Source organism: Oncorhynchus mykiss, chromosome 1, assembly GCF_013265735.2.
Source record: "Oncorhynchus mykiss isolate Arlee chromosome 1, USDA_OmykA_1.1, whole genome shotgun sequence".
In the NCBI taxonomy this organism is placed as follows: domain Eukaryota; kingdom Metazoa; phylum Chordata; class Actinopteri; order Salmoniformes; family Salmonidae; genus Oncorhynchus; species Oncorhynchus mykiss.
This window is the reverse complement of record NC_048565.1, coordinates 24,843,864-24,852,540: the sequence shown is the minus strand read 5'-3', so window position 1 is coordinate 24,852,540 and position 8,677 is coordinate 24,843,864. Positions and strand designations below refer to the sequence as shown.

At 43.3% G+C, this 8,677-nt stretch overlaps 1 long non-coding RNA gene across 1 annotated transcript; it reads right to left on the bottom strand.

Annotated features, from left to right (window-relative positions):
• Window positions 1-322: 322 nt before the first annotated feature.
• Window positions 323-1,318, bottom strand: LOC110520003. The gene is made up of 3 exons (XR_002472929.2): window positions 1,253-1,318; window positions 556-695; window positions 323-418 (listed from the first exon to the last, which is right to left on the bottom strand). It is a non-coding gene; the product is annotated as an uncharacterized LOC110520003 (long non-coding RNA).
• Between the last annotated feature and the right edge of the window lie 7,359 nt (window positions 1,319-8,677).

The window sequence follows — 8,677 nt, the reverse complement described above, 5'->3', positions numbered from 1 at the left end:
GCTTCCAGGTCAACACATAAGACCTCCAGCTAAGGAACAGGGGGGAGAGAGAGAGGGTCACTCAATAGGGTATTGTGTGGGTCAAAGAAAGTACAATGGTATATCAATCTGCCGTGTTTTGAGAGCCATTGGTAAAAAGCAGTCTGACATGAGGTAAAGCCCAGAAAGTTATCATAGGCTGTATTTGTGTAATGTTTGATGTTTGTGAAATCCTAATAAATGTATCATTATGTCATATCCAGCTGATTTCAACCCAGTCCTACTCTCTGGGCTACAGACTGAGATCAGCCTTGCTCTGGGTGGTCAGTGCACAAATGTGTTACCTGGTTCAGCTGATGTTGAGACAGTGAGGTTGGGGATGTCAGAGCGTCTTCAGAAGTACCTACTGGGTCCGGGTCAGAATCTGGGAGGGGTCCATCTGCGAGACCAAAACACAGATTCAGAAAAATGCTACTGTCAGTAGTTTGTTGACCCCATACCAGTCAACCATAGTGTAGATGTATGATTATTAAACATTATTATCTGTGCCTTTTTTGTGAATCAAAGTAAGCTCACCTCATCAGTTGGGTGCTCGGTCACAGGGAAAGAAGTCTGGCCATCCATAAAGAGCTTGATAAAGGATGAGTAGCAGAGCACAGGAACCCTGGGCCTTCAATGTACTCTCCAACATCTCAGAGTTAAGATGGGGGACCAGGCTGGAAGGGAAACAGAACACAATACACATACAGAACTCGCATATGAACAAGAAAATGTATAACACTGAGGACAACACTGACAGTTTGACCAAGTAAATATATCTGTAAAATGATAGAGGCATCAGTCTTGTGTATTCCTCTAATGTTACCATGGCTACAGGCTGGTATGGGCCTTGTTCTTGATTTTTTTTAAATTATATATAAATACCCAATATAGCATCAGAGACACAAAATGTTTTATAAACATTACAGTTATGTGGTGTTTTGTTAGTGTAAAAGGTGTTTTAGTCTGTTGAATATATTACTATTACATTGTTTAGTATGTAGGGCTAGGAGTTCCCTGACCACGTAACCTAACCAGGAAAATATCCTGGCATTGACTAAATCCCACAGCGCCCCCACCTTTCCCACCCACACTACTAGCACTGACTTTGAGGAAAATGTACTTACTATAACTGTGATATTTGAGTGTCCCATCTAGTTATCTTAAGATGAATGCACTGACACATTGCTCTGGATAAGAGCATCTGCTATATGCCAAAAATGTGTAAAAGTACCTAGGGTGTGAGAAAAATTGTGAGGAGGTCGATCACACAGAGGAACAGCAGAAACACCAGCAGCTGGGGAGAAATGGCAGCAGAAGGAGACGTGAGCCTACATGCCAGTTTCCACAATTAATTACTTAAAAGGGAGTCTCGTGACAATGATCACGTCTCTAATAGAAAACTGCAGAGTCGTTTCCCTTATCATTTGAGTGTCTCTGCTCCTGAATGATGAATCAGAAACTGTTTGTGTGAAGCCAAAGGTTAGTGCTGAGCATGTGAGAGTCAGTGTTTAACTATATGTCACAATTACCAAAATATTCCAGTAATATTCCAAGAATCCTACAGTTGCAGCCAAATATAAGGACACCTTTTCACTTTTCTTAAATAACTCCCAATTTCTTTAAAATAAGTTGACATTTAAAAAATGAAGCATTCAAGGAAAAGAACACCCTCCCTACAATCAATGATGGAGGAGGTTCGATAATGCTGTGGGGTTTCTTTGCTGCCTCTGGAACTGGGGGCCTTGAAAGTGTGCAAGACGTCTTGAAAATATTATCTCTGCTGGAGTCACTTTTATAGATTAACTTTGACACCTCCTTGAAACAGAAGATACAATACAGGAATGACAGAGTCCATCCATTCTCCAAGTCCAGAACAGACTATGGGAAGCGCACAGTACTACATAGAGCCATGACTACATGGAACTCTGTTCCACATCAGGTAACTGATGCAAGCAGTAGAATCAGATTTAAAAAGCAGGTGAAAATTCACCTTATTGAACAGCATGCATACAAACACATGATAACATATGCACTATACACACATGGATTTTGCATTGTAGATATGTGGTAGTGGAGTATGGGCCTGATGTTTTTTATTTATTTAAAAATAATAAAAATAATAATTGTATAACTGCCTTAATTTTGCCGGACCCCAGGAAGAGTTGGCAGCAGCTAATGGGGATCCATTATAAATACAAATACAAATCAGCAGATTATGAAGGTGCTTTGGAGTGCAATGTTCAACCCAGTGTTCAAAAAACGTCTCTGATCAAGGTTGTGTGTCTTCCAGTAGGACAACTACCCCAAAAATACATAAAACGCACCCTGGAATGGTCCTCGGAGGAGTCTAATCTGGAGTGGCGAGCGAAGAGTCCAGATCTGAATCACATCCATAACCTATGGCAAAATCTGAAAAACTGCAGTTGGTGGAGGCCAGCCCTCTTCAGCAGTTTGCTGTGAGTGGGCCAAAGTGCCAGTAGAAAGGTGCAGCAAGCTCATTGATGGCCAATAGAAACATTTGTTGGCCGTTATCTTGGATAAAAGCTGTGCAACCAAGTGCTAGCTCTGGGTTGCCAATTGCAATGTTGAAAATCCAATAAGGTGTGAAGACCAACATTTTTTTTAAATTTCAACTTATTTTAGAAGAAATAAGGAATAATTTTAACAAAGTACAACCGTGCCAATATATTTTGCCTCAACTGTATATATTAAGAAACCTACGTATGTCTGGGTTTCGTTTTCTTTGCACGTTGACCTCTGTCCTTTAGGTGGTGTGAAATAGAGTTTCTTAATTGGCTGTGTTATGTGTCCACTCCGTCAAAGCTTACAAACATGGCTAGTGAATCTATTGAACAAACATCTAGGTTGAGTTTGAAAAACTTTATGATAGGGAAAAGAAGTGTCCTCACCTGTCTGTGCTGCTCTGCCAGAGTGCCCTGGCCACTCCCCTGGCCCTCCCATACACAGTGCAGACAGGCTTCCAGGTGCAGAGGCGGGGCAGAGGGAACGGGGCATGACACCCCTTCTTTGAACTAGCACATGAACTCAATCATCACTCTCAAAAATAACATTGAAATAAAAGTAAACATGTATTTGTATAGGAGTATTATCAGTAAATGTTCTATATACACAGGCATGTATGCATGATCCTGTTTTATCTGTAGGCCCACAAGTGACAGTCAGCCAGGACCTGCAGCTGCTGAGGCAGGGGCTGTCCGTCAGTAAGGCGACACCAGAGACACCAACACAGGGGAGAGACAGCCCCACTAATGCTGTCCAACACACACACAAATTACACTCAGTCAGCATCATATATTAAAACTCTCAGATTAAGGTGTACTTCACCTCAGATTAACAATCAGAAGTGTTCCTGGTAGTATAATGTACTGTACACTAGCAGAGACGAGGAGCAGTGAAGACTGATCGGGGATTTGGTTATGTTCACTTCTCCTGATGGACAGTTACAGCTTAGGGGACAGCCCCTGCCATGAGCACAGTCTATGAAAAATAAAAAGAGGGAAGATATTCCAATTTCTTATGATAAATATCACAATATGTTGTGTCTACCCATGTCTATAGCAGTACAGCTAATAATCTAAGAATGGAACCAATTTACTGTTAATAAGTGTGCTGTGAGATGGTAGTGCAACAGGCCAGCTTGGATATTGCCCTTCCTCTAATACACAAAGAGATGAAGTATAACAATAATAATCAAATCTGGGAAACACATCATAGTATTTCTGTAAAAATAAGGGTCTTGATTTCAACAGGTTTGGTCAAGATGAGAAGTGAACTATGGATTCACACATGTATTCAGACTGTAGCCAACTTAATCATCCTGCTCTGTTATAGTCCATGCTTCCCTCCCTCTCTTAACCCCTATATGGGCACACCTGATACTAGTTGATATATTCCATGATGGTCTCACAGTCCAGAGTCCTCTTCACTTTGATTTCAAAACAGTACTGATACTGAACTGACTTCAACAATGTCTATTGGATTGGTTGCAGATCAGTCCAATACTGACCCTGTCTGCTGGTCCATGATGCCGTTAGGAATGTGTGAGCAGACTGTCCTCATGTCTCCTGCACAGCTCCCTTGGTCCTCAGGAGAGGGACAAGGTTTAAGACTGTGCAGGTTTTAATCTGTTGCCTCACCTGGTATTCTGGGAGTTTTACTAGGAGACGGAAGAGGGGCGTGTTTCCATAGCGCCAAGTCAGATTTCCTCCCAGTCGTATTTGTGTCAGTAACACTCTTCCACAACCCATGATTCTCCTGCTCACCCTGTCTGTCTGCCTCCACATGCTCAGATTCCCCACTCGCTTCAATCGGCAACCTCCTCGCAGCTGGCATTAGTCTGGAAATGAGGTACAGCATCTGCAAATACACACGCGCACCTGCACACACACCAATTCAGGGCTAGGCAGGACATGTCTCTGTGCAGTCAAGCAGAGAGGTACAACTGTAGGCGTATGTGACATTCCGCTACAACAGCAGCCCCCTGCAGCATGCATAAAGGGCATCTCAGAGTGTGGCTGGGTGATAAGAATCATTTCAGTGACACTGGGAAAATAACGTGCATACCGGTACCTTTTTATGGAGGCTGCAGGGATGATTCTACTGCTGCGGTTCAAACTGTGACTCAATCCTCCAGAGCCCATAGTAAACCTGCAGCCACACAGAATCTGGCCAACAAAAACAAAGCAGTCCACATAAATACATACTATTGTGATAGCACTGTCCTATTGAGCTAAAGTTAACTGTGCCTTTTGGTTTACAATATACTGTATGATTAGTATCATGTCATCCTAGATGCTGAGGGTCCCTCTCCAGTCTCACCCACCTAACACAGAAGAAAGAGCATGTTGGTTTTGGGCAGGGCAAGGCAGTGGCCAGGGACTCCGGAACAGACACAGGGCCGGGCAGCAGGGGTGGGCACAGCTGCACAAGGGGGCACTGGGCCTGGGAGGCATGAAGGTGCACAATTCAATGATCCCCCCCCCTATAGGGAAGGACGAAAGAAGACTATGAGAGGCTATAAGAAAAAGCAGAGGGGGTAAGAAAGAGCGAGAGAGAGAGAGAGGGGAAATGAGATGGAGAGAGTGAGAGAGAGAGGGAAAATGAGATGGAGAGAGCGAGAGCGAGAGAGAGGGAAATGAGATGGAGAGAGCGGGAAAATGAGATGGAGAGAGTGAGAGAGAGAGGGAAAGTGAGATGGAGAGAGCGAGAGCGAGAGAGAGGGAAAATTAGATGGAGAGAGAGACAGATAAAACAATATATATATATATATGGACACCTAGTTGTGGAGCAGGTCCCACATGCGGTGCAGGAGGGCAGTGAGCAGCTGTCTGTGTCCCAGCAGGATGTTGACAAACTGGGACACCCAGGGGCTCGGTCTTGGGTCACAGAGCACATTAAGCTTAAAGGAGAGAAGTGCAGTTTTAAGCTGACTTGCAGTTACACTTGTGGAGGCTAAGAAGAACATAATATACACAACTATGTGCAGATGGACTGGAAAGAAAATCAAGTAGTGACAATTCTGTATTATTTGGTGGGCTTATTCCGGAGGCGTCCAAAAGTCTCTGGCAGAAGCTCCTGAGGATCATGTACAACAAAAAAGACACAGTGCAGAACACAATACGACATGTATAAGTCATCAGTACATTGATCTCAATAGGTGATTTGTGAGAGTTATGCAGCATGTTGATGCCATATTTTTAGGGTACCTACCAGCCCTCCATGATGACTGTGGCAGATATCCTTCCTGTGCTCTCAAACAAAGAGACTGCCTTGCCCACATCCTGACCTGCCTGACACTGGGGCTGAGAAGGAAGATTGCACACAAACACACAAGACTGATACACACATAATTAACACATGAAAAACATTAATTGAAGAGATACAACCAGCAGAGGGCGCTCAAACCTGCACAAGAGCTCCTGCCCTAGAGACATCCTCATAAAGGCCAATCTCCTGCAGACAGAGAGAGAGATGGACCCTGTTCATACAGCTGGAGGAGAGGAGTTGAATGAGCTGCTGAATGAGAGGGTTTGTGGTATGGTAAGTCAACCAGTCAGAGTTAGTTACATTAGAATAACTGGGTTGTCTCAGCTGATCTATATACGCCTCACATACTGGTTCAGTGACTCTCTAGGCCCTACCTTCAGGTCAGCCAGTCTGGTCTTGGCAAGGGAACCAGTCAGACTAAAGGCCCAGTCCAGCAGTAAAGTGTTAAAGCAGAGCCAGAGTATCTGTCACCTGACCTTCAGGTACTGCGGGGGTCAAAGAACACTATGTCCGACAGGAACTTCAGCAGGAAAACCACAGACTTCTTACTGTTCCAATGGTAACTGCTGGCACCGCCGAAACACATCCAGGAAGACAGGAGAGAAGTCAACTTTGTCTAAGAGGCCCAAATATAAGAAGAGAGGGGACCAACATATTGGTATTCTAGTAGCCACTAACTAAACTCTGAGGGGACTAGCCTTAAACCATTCACTGTACGAGGGGAAAATACCAGGCCCTTCCAGTGCACCCTTACAGGCCAGGAGGAAAGCAGTGATCATGTTCTCCAAGTCAAGTGCTCCCGAGTGGTGCAGCGGTCTAAGACACTGCATCACAGTGCTAGAGGGAGTCCCATGGGGCGGCGCACAATTGGCCCAGAATCGTCCAGGTTAGGGGAAGGTTTGAACGGGGGTAGGCCCTCATTGTAAAAAATAATTTGTTCTTAACGGACTTGCATAGTTAAATAAAGGTTCAATAAAAAAATACCCCTCAAATGCTGAGCTTAGGAACCTGGACAGGGGCTCTGATGTACAAAGAGAGAAATGTCATTTTTTATTGATTTATTTTACCTAGTTATTTAACTAGGCAAGTCAGTTAAGAACAAATTCTTATTTACAATGACGGCCTACACCGGCCAAACCCGGACGATGCTGGGCCAATTGTGCGCCGTCCTGTGGGACTCCCAATCTTGGCCGGTTGTGATACAGCCTGGATTCTAACCAGGGTGTCTGTAGTGACGCCTCTAGCACTGAGATGCAGTGCCTTAGAACGCTGCGCCACTCGGGAGCCCATAGGAGCATTGTTGGAAATAACTGTGTGTGTGTGTGTGTGTGTGTGTGTGTGTGTGTGTGTGTGTGTGTGTGTGTGTGTGTGTGTGCCTTTGAGGCTTGGCTGGGTGTTTGGATTGTACATGAGCAGGGTGGAGACAGGAGAGCACATGCTTCCAGTTAACCTCACGAGTCTCCAGTACTTACTGCAGTTGAGACAGCAGCTCCTCTACCTTGAATATCACTGCCAACTAGGACAGAGAAAGAGAAAGGGATAGATGTTATATCACACCACAGATACAGTCACATCACAACTCTCTATTATAAGGTCACACTTGTTTTTCTATAGACCAGTTTTAACATACCCTACTGTAATTTCACAATGTCCTGTAAAAACACCCTAATGTCATAACTCACACCCACAGGTACATCATCATTCACTTCAGATGTATGTGGTCAGTCACACACATACACACCAATACCTCACAAACAACTACATGACAAAATACATATTTGGAAGAGCAGCTCACATTAACCAGACATGGTAATGTATTTATAGATGTACTAAGGTATATATAGATGTTTCCTTAGAACAGAGCACCAACCATTTACATTACGAAACAAGGAGGTCAACAGTATGCAGGTTTTAGCAAAGCCCAACTCTCTTTGCATGGCAATGGTATCAGATACTATGTAGAATATAGGTAGAGGAGAACACAGATGAGATAGATGATATAGATGGCTGTTTTAAAGAGAGATGTCAATGATAACATATTCTGTGATATTCTTCATAGTCTGTAGGTGAGTGTATGAGACAGAGTGGGAGAAGAAACAGCACAGTGCATCAGGTGATAGACACACCACACAAGGAAGCATCAAACATCTGTACCCTTTTCCAACAAAAAGAGATACATACAAGAGTGAATATTATGGATTATTATGTATGTTTTATAATTCTGTTTGATTAGCAGCCTTTTCCACTTCACCATCATTCAGCTGCTGTTTCACCAGTATTCAGCACACCTAAAAAAAAAAAAAACACAGGTTCAGAAATGAATATTAGCAGTTGGATAAGATACAGCCTCTGTCTATTGAATGCAGTTTCGAGCTGCAATGAGAGGGGACATTCAAACTCACAGGAGAGCATGTCATCCAGCACTGAACAGCAAACCAGGGAGAGCCTCCTGCATGGTCTCGTCAAAACCAGCTCGCACCAACACCGTTACCACAGCTGCAACACAATACATCGTTGGATGTATACAGACTGATGTGAGGTGAATGGCAGATAACAATATATGTACACTTTATTCAGAAAGTATTCAGACCTCTTCCCTTTTTAGACATTTTGTTACGTTACAGCCTTATTCTAAAATTGATTACATTTTTTTTTTTACCTCAATCTACACACAATACCCCATGATGACAAAGTGAAAACAGGTTTTTAGAAATGTTTGCTAATGTATTAACAATAAAAAACAAAATAACTGATTTACATAATATTATACCCTTTGCTATGTGACTTGAAATTGAGCTCAGGTGCATGCTGTTTCCATTGATCATCCTTGAGATATTTCTACAACTTGATTATAATTCACCTGTAGTAT